The following is a 13,292-nucleotide window of genomic DNA, read 5'->3' as shown; positions in this document are numbered from 1 at the left end:
TCCTCCACCTTAGCCTGAGTTGGCAAGAAAAATTTTTTAATATCTATTTTTTATATGTATGAATGTTCTGCCTACCTGTGTGTCTGTGCACCATGTTCATTTCATGCAGTGCCCACAGAGGAGGGCCTCAAGTCTCTAGGACTGGAATTGCAGATGGTTGTGAGCCACTAGGTGGGTGCTGGGAATTGAATTCGGGTCCTTTGGAAGAGCAGCCAGTGCTCTTAATCACTGAGCCATCTCTCCAGCCTGAAATGGAAGTTTTGGAATGTTGCTCATGACTGTGAAACGAATGGGACTTGAGTGCAAAAGACAAAACCAAACAATACCTTTGTTCCTGGAACCAAACCCTAAAATCCATGGAAAGAACTGAATAATAAGGAGGAAAACAGTGAGGTAATGGGTGTGCATGATATCCCCACACATGAAATCCAACTCGGGAGAAGAGTTCACTAAGTATGGAGACAAAAACACTGACAAGGGCCCTTGAAGAAACTGTGATCCTTAGGGACTATCCCACTTCTGAGACACTTGAACTAAGAAAAGCTTTTAAATAGGCATTGAAAGGAAGCCCTTACTGATTGGCTGGTGAGGCTCTGGCATATGGGCAAAGGGACTAAGCAAAACAATGAGCCATCGTTTTCCCTGTCAATGCCTGCAGAACCTCCAACAGCATGAGAAAAAGCACTTACTCCATAAGGACTGGCTCAGATAGGCCTTTAGGGATGCTTGATGCTTCCTGCCAATGTCTCAATAAATGTTAGTGATTAGAAAAATCATTGGAGGATCAGGTGATGTTATGAGAGCGGAGGATGCAAGAGGCAGCTTTTGATGCTAATTCCAGCTGGCTAGAACTGTGATTACTAAGACTCCCCCCCCCCAACATTTAATGCAACGGGACCTTGAAAGAGGATTTGATCCCCACTGGCTTTATTAAGCCCACTAGTAGAGCACAAGATCTCTGGGGTGGGGGAAGCTCTGGCCAAGCCACATGACTTGAACTGCTACACAAGCCAAGGATGCAGTGTAAAGGCAGCCAAAAGGACACGAACAGGGGAAAACAAGCAAGAGTTACCCATTCTAGTGACCAGGAAGCAAACACGGTGGGATTTGGACCATGCTAGTGTACCACAGGGTACAATTGATAGGAAACTCAATGCTGTCTTAGTAAGTTTACCCAAGGCAGGGAAAGATGAGAAGGTGCTATTCTTCTCGTGCTAGAACCAAATTATCTTACACAGGGGGATTCCCCCAGCCATTCCTCGCACAGCAACTGGAGGTGCTACATTGAGCTGCAGTCATATTGGTCTTCGAATAATGTAAAGACCATGTGGGATTTCGTAGCCATTGGGATGAAGTGCATATCAGTTTGTGGACACTTCTAACATGGAGGGCAGCAGGAAGATGGCAATAGATATAGAGATCAAACGGTACGAGAAATCTAAGCTTATCATAACTAGGGGTGGGAAACTATCCCCTCCACCCTCGTTTGTGAGTATGCTGCTTATAGTTTCCCTTTTGAAAAATGCCCAGGATTGGAAGTGGTTCTGAGGAAGTCTACACATCAATGTCAGAAAATTTATCCTGAAGACACAAAGAGTAAAGATAGTAACGTGCAGCTGGGCATAATTAAAACTGGTAACGCTACCATACAGCTCCTGGAAAAATGATCTGAATTATGGGGAGATAAATACAGCAGTACCCATTGTCGAGTTTCCTATACCAACATTCCTCTTCCGATGGAACAGCTAATACAAGTGGTGCGATCATGTGCTCATTTCCATCCCGCTAATGCTTTTATTCCTTTAACCGCCAGCCCCATGACCAGTGCATTTGCCTGCAATGGATAGCAGTGGAAATTCGTGGCAAACCCCAATGGTTGTACACAAGTCCCACTACTTGCTATGTGGTGATGGACCTCACTTTATCATCATACCCACGTGTGGGAAAAATAAATCACTCTATACACAATGTCATACCCTCTTTACAGATTTAGAAAAACATCTGGAGGTTATACAAAAACATCTTTAAGAGCAATGATGGGATGTTAATTTATATAAGCTCCAAGGGCCTGGCACGGCTGCAATTTTGGGGGATTCTTGAGATTTGGCAAGATATACATTAATACCTATGAAAGTCACTAACTTTGTTAGTTTTATTTTTTATTTTATGTGTATGGGTGTTTTCCCTGTGTGGTGGTTTGATTGAGAATGCCCATCCCCATGGGTTCATATGTTTGACTATTTGATTCCCCGTTCGTGGAACTATTTGGGAAGGGGTACAAGGTGTGGCCTTGTTGGAGATGTGTCACTGGGAGTAGGTTTTGAGATTTCACAAACCAGTGCCTCTCTCTGTCTGTCTCTTTCTCTGTCTCTGTCCCTCTCTCTCTGCCTCATGACTGCAGATTGAAATGAGAGTATCCACCACCATGCCTGCCTCCCTGACGCCACGCTCCCCATCACGGTGATCATAAACTATAACCCTCTGGAATCATGACGGGAAATTAAACTCTTTCTTCTCTGAGCTGCCTTGGTCTTGGCGATTTGTCACAGCAACTGAAAAGTGACTAAGACAGGCATTCATATCTGTTCATCGTGTATGTGTCTGGTGCTCATGGAGGCTGAAAAGAGGGCACTGGATCCCCTGGAACTGAAATTACATGGGTTGTGAGTCACCATATGGGTGTTGAAAAGTCAAGGTCTCGTATTCTAGAACAGCAACCGGGGCTCACAAGTGCTGAGAGCTATGTCTTTACCTTTGTTTTTTTTTTTGTTTTTGTTTTTGTTTTTTTGTTGTAAACAGCAACATGTAGCAATAAATGTGAAGCAGACACATGTATTTATAGGAGTTCTGACTACAACGACTGCCTTAGTTGGGGGTTTCTATTGCTGTGATAAAACACCATTACCAAAACAACTTGGAGAGGATAGCTAATAGTTCCACATCACAGTCCATTATCAAAGGAAGTCAGGCCAGAAACTCAAGCTGGGTAGGAGCACTGGGGCAGAAGCCTGGAAGCAGAAGCTATGGAGGATATTTGCCCCTGGCTTGTTCTTAAGTGCTTTCTTGAGGCACTCAGGACCACCTGCCCAGGCGTCATTGGCTAATTAAGAAAATGCAATATGAGCATTCCCACAGGGCAATCTGGTGGGGACAATGTTGTATGACAAGATTTTTCCTGGGGAGACACTACACACATGTCCACTCACCCCAGATAGGGAGCTGGTGACAGACCAAAGTTGAGAAATCACCAAAGAGCAACTTGGTGATCCACTGAGTTTTTTGGTGTTACAGGAATATGGATGAGGGGTGACTTAGAGAATCAGAAATGACTGAAAGACAGCTGCATCAGCAAAGTCCACCCAAGCCCAGGTGACACAAAGCTGGGAACCTGGAGCACACTGCACAGCCTGAAGGCAGCCCAGCAGGTTTGACAGTGTCCTTTCCAAGTGTCTCCTTGGTCTAAACTGCTCTTCCAGGCAGCCCAGCTGCTTTCTGCTTCTTTCGGACAGCTGGTCTGCTCTCAGAGTCTTCTTAGCAGCTTGCCTTTTCTGAAAAGCTTAGTAGCTTGGCTTATTTCCTCATGGGAAGAAGGGGCTTGGTGAATCTAGTCAGTTTTGGGGAGTTCCTGAAGCTATTCTGAGTTGTTTACCTTCTTTTAAGGAGCTTCCTGACAGACTGTTTCAATATCAGAGGGAACTGATACTTAACAGCGATTTTCTTAGTTGAGGCTCCTGCTTCCCAACCACCAACTTGTGGCAAAGGTAATATAAACACTAGCCATCCCAGGCACATTTTTGTGCATCACCTTGCTCAAGTTGCCTGTTCTTTACATGATCTGATAAAAAGTGGGATCATGTGGGATTAGACAAAAAAAGCTCAAGAGGATTTGAGTAAGATAAGATTCTTGTGGCACAGGCTGAATGGTTATACGTTCCTGGGCCCCAGGGTCCATTTGGTTTTAAGATTACAGAGCCGGGAGGGCGATAGCTGGGGATGGCGGCAGAAACAGTTGAACAGATTGCTCTGATAGGGTTTGGGTTCCATTCTTGATAGGGGGTAGTAGCCCCCATCGGCAGCACGGAAGCAGAAATTGCTTGTTATATACAAAACCCTGCAACACGTGGACATCACCACTAATTCTACTCCAGTAGCAATAAAACAAATACCATAAAGAGATGCATTGAATGTCTTCTGCCCAAGCCCCTTCTGGGACTGTCAAAATTCCAGGCTCTATGGAAACGGCACCCATACTTAAAACAGCATGCTAGTCTTATGACAAATATCAAGCATTCCATAATGGCACTGGTGTCCTTCCAAGCTACTAGCCCACTTCCAGTGATTAAACCAAATAGGCATGCCAGACAAGGGGCTAGAACAGATCCTAGCCATCTTTAAAGATGGCACTGGTAGACTGGAGTACAAAGCAGGAATAGGCAAGGGTAGCAATACAAATTCATATAGATGCTATCTGGGTAAAGAGCCAGGCCTTAGTGGCTCGAGCCTTTAATCCCAGCACTCGGGAGGCAGAGGCACGTGGATCACTGTGAGTTCGAGGCCAACCTGTTCTACGGAGCTAGTTCCAGGACAACAGTGTATCCAACAACTTCTGGTATCTACAGGCAACAAGTGTACACATGGTACACAGACATACATGCAGGCAAAACATCCACATACACAGAAATAAAAAACACTGTGGCAGAATTGAAACTGGCGTGGGGAGGGGGGTGTGATGGAAGGGGGATGGGTAAAACCAGTGCTGACTCACAAGGAATGACCACTAGCTTTTCCACAGACGGTTGCTCTATCTTTAGAGGTGTGGCTCCATGGATGGCACAGTAGCAGAGAGCACTTAAAACTGCTTGCTGGGCCAATGGCTATAAAAGCATCTAAAGTACAAAATAAACCAGAGCCATTAACAATCTTCCTGTGGCTTCCATCGAACACAAGCTCACACCCTTCAGCTGTCACCAAAAGCTGATTGATGCCTTCACAAACATGTGAGCCATTTGCTCATTAAATATGAAGAAGTTACCCATTGGGTACATGTGAAATCTGGGTACAAATGGAGCAGGGGACAGTACATGCTGGGAAACAGTCGCATTTACAGGCATTACACTGACGTATCCTGACAGGTTCCATTCAGTGCCTAACACCTGAGCCTTGTCCCTGGCTATCTAGCCTTGAAGGATTGTTACACTAGCCTAATAGTATACATATAAGTCAGCGTGCCTAGTAAGTGATTGACGGGTAGATTCCATAGGGTTTAGGCACATGGGTGAGGAAAAGACATGATCCTTCATGCGTCTGTATTGTCACGGGACTCCTGGCTGCTGGTGAAGCTCCATGCCTCATCTAGGTCAGTATTATTAGCAGGTGTCTATAAAGGTTTAACAATAACAAGGACAGACACCATCTCACAAACACTGCTATAAAAATTTGGACAAGCAATGAAAATATAAAAGAATTTGGACACACAAAAATGGTGATATTTTTTGACAGGGACAGAAGAGATAGACAGGGACATTTTACGATTCTATATTATACGAAACATTTGCATTTGTTCTCTATTTTACAGAAAGGAATCTGCACACCCTTTGATTAGCAACTTAGCATGTACTGACTGCTTATTTGTGCCGACTTAACTCCGCCCCAGTTCAGATACCTTGGAGGAGTGCAAGGCTGGTACCAGCAGACACTAACTAGATTCAGTGTTCCGATAAGCACGTAAGGCCAGCCATCCAGAGGATGAGGGGAGAGTGCAGGGGATGATAATAGGAGAAGTACAGATACTGTGCTCTCAGAGCTGTCACTTATTAGCAGACCAGAGGCCAAAAGAAAAAAAAAAGAGCCCAAACTCTGGGGCAATTTCCCCCCATTCTCTGCCCCTCTATAATCAACTGATGGGAGATTGACAGACAAGGAAAGCTTCAAAAGATAGCCATCCACAGGCCAGCAGGATGGCCCAATGAGTAAAGGCTCTGGCAGCCAAGTCTGGTAACTTGATTTCCATCTCCAGAACCCACATGGTGGAAGGAGACCAATGGTTCTGGTGAGTCATTTTCTGACACTGCATGTGCACTATGGCAAACACATCCTCATACACACACACACACACACACACACACACACACACACACACACACGCACACACACACACCACTATGCAAAAATAAACAAATAATATATGAATCCTCTGTCTTCCCAGACTGCCAACTGTTTGAATAAAATACAACTTAAAGGTTAAATCCCTGTCTCTGTTTGTTAGCATTTGCTGTAAGAGTCCCCAAAATTCTAGTGTTCCCGTTATATATTTACTTGCCTTATAATTCCACAGGGGCCATTTTGATGGTTTTATAAAATAAAATGGGGGAGTGTTAAAATAATAGTAAAAGAAGCTGGGAAGTGTTGGCACACACCTTTAATCCCAACATCCAAGAGGCAGGCAGATATCTGTGAGTTTGAGGCCAGCCTGGTCTACAGAATGAGTTCCAGGACAGCCAAGGCTACACAGAGTAACCCTGTTTTGAAACAAAACAAAAACCCCAAAGAATTAAGAAAATATTTTAAAAAACATTTAAAAACAGCATGAGTTTAAATAAAGGCACCCTATGTGGATAAATAAAGATACTTTCCAAACCAAACTCATAGGTTATTAAATAACCCCTATCTCAGGGTAGCCTGTCTATGACTCATTGGCCAGGTAAACTTCCCACACTATAAAGACTACTGTAACTTCAGCCAGTTGCATGACCATGACCAAATTAGGCAGTAAGTTTCTAGTGCTAAAGACAGAACATGCTCTGGATATAGGTCAAGCAGAAAAAAAGAAAGAAAGAAAAGAAAGAAAGAAAGGAAGGAAGGAAGAAAAGAAAAGAAAAGAAAGCTGAGACTGAATAGAAAACATCTTCCTTGTTGGCTAGCATTTGTAGTGCCAGAAGATGCTATTTGGGCTGCTAGCAAGTAACTATCCCAAATGGCCCTACAGCTATGCCATGTAAGCATTGGTGTGATCGTGGCACAAGCAGTATGCTACAACCATATACATTCTGATTAGATCTTAGGCTATCTATGGAGGGAACCCATGTGTCTGGTGTGATAAGCTGCGTCAGAAACTTGAACTAAGGGGTGTCATAGGTACCTTAGAGAAGCCACTGCCGTTTTATTAAGTAGATATGTGCCTGAATCTACCATCTAAACATTTTTGTTTGTATCCATAGATTACTACTGCTGCCAGTCACAGAGAAGGTGAATTTCTTCTTAAAATGAATGGTGACCACAGTGGCAATCTATAAGACCTAATGTTGGATATGTGGTGAATCTCCCCTATGCAGTCAAGCAGCCATACTCCACTATAGAATATGTTTCAAACAGCCTCCCAAGTTGGAATAGCGTTCTTGGGTCCCAAGCATCAAGATGACACTTCGCCTTAAGTGAGGGATCTGACAACTCCCATCCAAGGCTCATTGGTAGTGAGAAAATAAAAATAAATCTTCATGAGACAGGAGACTTGCAAGTTCAATGTCTGCCTGAGTGATAGAATGAGTTCAAGTCCAGCCTGGTCAACTAGTAAAACCTTGTCTCAAAAAGAAAAAAAATGGCAGGGGATAAAACTGAGTGGTAGAAATCATGCCTTGCATGCATGAGGCCCGGGTTCAATCCTCACTACAGATACAAAGCAAAAATATACATACCAAAGTATAGTACAAACTAGGCCCCTAGGCTCAGTACGGATATCTATATACATACATTTCTTTTAGATGTCTATGAAACTTAGGCACATTGGCTGGGCTTTCTATTAAGCAGTGCAGGTCATAAACCCTTCATTGGTGTTTGTGATGCCCTGGGAGTAAGCATTCATTGTTGCAGTTTATACTGTTGCCGTGGCACTTTAGCCCTTGACACAAAACAAAAGGAATTGTATAACTTTGCTCTCCAAGGATCTAAAGAGCGTCAAAAAGTGGAGTAAATAAAAGTAACAGCCAAAATCCCCACAAAAACTGGGGGATAAAATGCAGGGAGACTAGTTCTCCAAATTCTACCAAAGGAAACAACATTCTGCAGAGATTACTGTGTAGTTGTTGTATGCATGGAAGTTACAATCCACATTTGTGACAGCAAAACAAATCCAGCCTTCCCACGGGCTGACAGGGTTCATGATGACCCTCAACATTACGGATGAGGATGAGGTTGGAGTGCACTTTTATCAAGGTCCACATTGCATTTGCCCTGTACTGGACGCCACATGAACTCTATAAAACATGACCGAGAACATAGGGGTGGGCTGGGATAAGGGGGTAGGTAAAGACAGTGAGTAAATCCACCCAACATTTAAAATACTCTCCAATGAATTCATTTACTTGTCATGCTGGACTTCTAAGGTGGTGGGGGTCATTCCAATTCAAAACAGGCAATTCTGCTCTATCTCCTTGGGAAAATCACAAACATGTGGTAAAATTCTTAGGCTAAGTGGAGACCCTCCTCTAACAAGAGTCTAAATGCAGCCAGCCCACTCCTGAAGTAGGTTGATACTTTCCTATACAAAATGCAACACCAAGGGTGATTGCTGTAAAGGTGGCCTCTTGAACAGCTGAAAGAGCTTTGCTTCTAGACACATCGTCTACAAAGCCACATTGTTCTCCAGGTCTATAGGGCAACCTCTAGGGTCACTGCACCCAAACTGGAAAGTTACTTTTGCCTTCTGTCCCTTGCTGTCCCTTCTCAACTCTTTCAACAGCCTATCCTTTTGACTTAGAACTCTAAAGTCTAAAGTCTCTTTTAACACCCTCCTCTCCTCCACTCATATGATTAAACTTTTAGAAAAGCAATGTGCTTGGAAGTAAAGAAAACGCAGGTGCTAGCCCCAGGAGGTCACCCAGCTCCCAACAGTCTTTTGAAAATGACTAGAGGGAAAATGTGCAGCAGAGACAAAGACCCCTCCAAGCTCACGGATTTCCTGCTAATTGGCTCATTTTGACCTGCTGCATTTCATGAAAGCCCTTTGTTCAACTCCCTTGTTGCAAGATGACAATTTACGAAGGAAAACTGTTCTAGGGCCTAGAACACATCTATTTCATAGCACTAATTTCGGTCTCCTAGCTTGAGCAGTGACCAGCAACAGCTTTAAATTCCAGGAATAGTGCTCAGAGATGCCCAACATGACTGTGGCACATTTTTAAACTGGTTGATGTGCCTTGGGCAGCTGCCTTGCCACTTAGGGGGTCTCTGTCCCTTGTTCATGTCCTGACCTTCAGATGTCCCACTGGAGCATCACAGAAGGCTAGTCTTAGCATCTGCACCTCAGGGACACACGTCTTTGCATTTTCAAGTCTCTGTCACAGGCTGAGATCGTTGCCAAGTTCCCACAATGCTCACAGCCTCCATGACTTCTGGCATCAAATCCGAGACAGACTCTCACTCTTGGTTGTCCCTGTCACTCAAATGGACACTTTACAACTAATTTATGTAAGAGGAGAAGAGGATATTCCAAGGACAAAAAGATTTTTCCATTGCTTTACTGTTCTGCAAAAGTAGGGACCCTGGGGAAAAAAGGAATACCAAAGAAACTTAGAAGTTCAGAACTTAGGAGTCCTGGCCAATACCAGAAAGAAAGTGGGGGATCTCATTTCTATGACCTTCAACACACAAATGCCTCCTGAGGGCTGGGATTGAAGGCATGTGCCACCACTGCCCAGCTCACTTACTCATTTTTAACTCAAATTATGCCTGAGAAATTGAGTCTAGATACAAGTTAAGAAGCAACAATTCATGATGGAGGCAGCTCTAGCAGAGGATCAGTAGCATCCTGTAAGATAACTATCTAAGACCCTTATATGCCGTTCAGGCAAAGGAGAAATGAGCTCCCCAGGCAAGAAGGAAGGGCTGATACTTTTACTGGCAAAGATAGCTTGCAGTATTTAGGAGTGTTCAGTAGACTGAATGTGTGCCCCTCCCAAATTTAGTTGTTGAAGTCTTACCCCCATTGTGATAAAATTAGGAATTAGGAGCATTGGGAAATAATTAGGTCATGATTGTGAGGCCTTAATGGATAGTATAAGTACCCTTATAAAAGGAACCTCAGAGAGCTCTCTCATCCACATTCTGTCACAGGAGGATAGCACAGGAACTAGCAGTCTGAAATTTGGAAGAGTCTCCAGCAAAACCTGACCAGGCTGGCACCCTGATTTTAGATTTCCAGCTTCCAACACTGGGAAAATCTAAGCCCATTCAACCTATTTATTTTAAATTTTATTTTATTTTGGAAATCTTCTCTAAGACAGAGTTCATTGTATTCAAATTCACTGGAATGCGACTGCATTCCAATAGTATGCAACTATTTCAATTTTCAGTATCCCATTTCTTCCAGTAACCCGACATTAAGAATCTCCATAAGGATGTGAATTTAACTTGCATTTTAATTTGGCCTCTCACAGGATTAAACTGTGTGTGTGTGTTGTTGTTGTTGTGCGTAGAGGTTAGAGGATGTGCCAGACCTCAGGGTTGGAGATGCTGCTGTTCAATGGATTAATTGGTTTAATCGGGCTCCAAAGTAGCAGGGGGCAGGTGACAGCACTGAATTGCCAAAGAAAAGGTAATCATAATTACATATTAGGCAGCATAGACAAAACAGTGCCCATGTGGCTGATCCATAACAGTCAGCACAGGCAAAGTGAATTTTATGGTGATGTGACTTGTATAGACCTTTGGTACTAGATAATCAATCATGATGTTTCCAGGCATGAAATAGATAAGAAACCTACTGAATTTTTGTTTAATCTCTACAAGCAGAAAAATTCTCAAACAAATGAAAGAAAGGGTCCATTGGACCATGGCAAAAGGGCCTTGGCCCATGAACCAACTTTCAGACTTGAGCCAGTTTGCATACCCAGAACCCCTTGAATAAACAAATGGCCAGGTTCCCCTGAGGAAGGATACTGATAAGACACCTAAAAGTTACAGTTAGCCTTTCTCCAGTCCTTCCCCCAAGAGGACTTCAGGCATTTTACAAAGTAGCTGCACATTGAAGGACGGTGGTGCTCAGAACAATGTAAATTGTGTGAGTTTTAGAGAGGAAGGATGTTAACAACTGTCCTAGAGATTGTTCTTGTGATATTTTGGCAAAGAATGTGGCTGCTTTCTGTCCATGTCCTAAAAATCTACCTAAGACTAAATTGAAAAGTTTTGGATTAATGACAATGGCAGAAAAGATTCCAAGAGATCCTAACGTTGACTGCATCACATGGCCATTAATGCTCACTATTATGCATGTCTATAATGAAAAGGGTCGAGGTGTACAAACGAAAATGCAACATGTACAGCTTGAGGAATAAGGAGCACCCGGAGAGAAAGAAAGAGAGAAAGAGACAGACAGGACCTAGCAAGGGCTTTTAAATCCTCAAAGCCCATCTCCAGTGACATACTTCCTTCAACAAGGCCACACCTACTGCAACAAGACTCTACCTCCTAATCCTTTCCAAATAGCTCCACTCCCTGAAGATCAAGCATTCAAATATATGAGCCTGCAGGAGCCATTCTCATTCAAACCACTACAGAGAACAACCTGGGGGCTCAAGTTCTCACTTTGCATCATGTCAGAATTTAATTCATGCTTTCAGACTTGATACAAGCACCTTTACTTGGGAGTCATCCTGCTGGCCACAATTATCAATTATGTTTTTCTGCATCCATTCTTATGGACCTGTTAGTATGCACTCAGCAAGGTGACTATCCAGTGCTTTTTCTTTTCTTTTCTTTTCTTTTTTTTTTTTTATAGTTGGCTGACCCAAACTTTCATTTGTAGCCATTGGAAATCTCAAAAGAATCCTTTGGATCTGGTGTTGTAGGCATAGATGGCACTTTATGGGAAGTTTTTCTCCACAACCTGCAACTTCAGTTCAGTGGGGGCCTCTCTGGTGTGTCCTCATCAAACCTGGATGGGAGCAGAACTTCACAGTATCCTAGGGGGTGGCATCCTTCCTTTACCCTCTTCTTTCATGTGCGTAAGGGTTCTTTTCAGCCAGCTTGTCCAAGTCTCCTCTGCCGTTTGTTGGAAATGGGAAGTGAGCCTTCAGGTCTAAGTCTCTACAACAAAGTTGGATTTCTTTTGATTAACCCTTCCCAGGCCCAAATGACCACAAATCCCTAGGGACTTCCCTCAGCTATCCAGCAGCAAATGCAAAATGCTTTTCCTTGGGAGGAGCTGAAATGGAGGGACAGCATATCGGACATCAGAGTGCTTTTCCGACCTCTGCTTATGTGTCTGGGTCACATGTGTAGTGGAGAGGGGAGGATGATGGTGGGAGGAGGATGGAGGGATAAGGCAGATACAGGACCTGAGTTCAAATCTCCAGCATACACACAAAAGCTGATGTAGCTGCAGAGACATGTAACCCCAAAGCTAAAAGGACTGGGAGCAGGAGAAAGGAGGGAGATGTGGAAATATAAGGGGAGAGGAGTTGGGCGGGAGGGGTGAGGCAGAAAGGGGAGGGGACAAGGCAGAAGTGAAGAGGGAAAGAAAAGGAGATGGAGGATGGGGAAAGGGAATAATAAAGTACATCCCAAGCTCTCCTTATACTCCACATTCATATAGACATGAGTGTGTACGATTATAATCCAAACTGGAAAGGGAGCTTGAGGCAGGAAGATTACAAATTCAAAGCCCACCTGGGCTACATAGCAAAATCATGCCAGCCTAGTTAGGCCTGTCCCAGTACAAAAACAACAAAGGTAGGAAGTACTAGGAATATGTCTCAGAGTGCTGCTTTTGCTAACATGGATCAAGTTTCCGTCCTCAATACTTTACAAATAGATGGCTAGGGAGAAGATCAGTTAACTTCCCCAAATCCAAGATGGAAGGAGAGGACTGAGTCTACATGCATACCATAGCACACAAGCCTCTCTGTCTCTGTCTCTCTCACGTACAAATATCTCTATCATAGCTGTTATTTGACATCTCCCATGAAGTAGGAGTCAAGGCCCAATTTTTCCTTGTCTCTGTGAAATGGATTATATTTCTGCAGTGATTTGTTGACCCCGGTGCCATAAAAAGATTTGCTTTCCATGCTTGTTTCCAGACCCTCTGTTCTTTTACACTGATGTTTTTCCATCCTTACTCCAGTACCATATTATTTTAATCACTTTGCTTTGTGTACTGAAACCCTATCCAGTACTGTGTCTTCTGATTTAGTTGTTTTATTTGAAGACGGTCTAGAGAACCTAAACTTCATATCTGCACTCATTTTATTATCAGGTGACCATTTTTCAAAACAAATTAACATAGCAGGATTTTGAATGAT

This window comes from Phodopus roborovskii, unplaced genomic scaffold (genome assembly GCF_943737965.1).
Source record: "Phodopus roborovskii unplaced genomic scaffold, PHOROB, whole genome shotgun sequence".
Classification (NCBI taxonomy): Eukaryota; Metazoa; Chordata; class Mammalia; order Rodentia; family Cricetidae; genus Phodopus; species Phodopus roborovskii.
Note: the sequence above shows the minus strand (reverse complement) of the source record.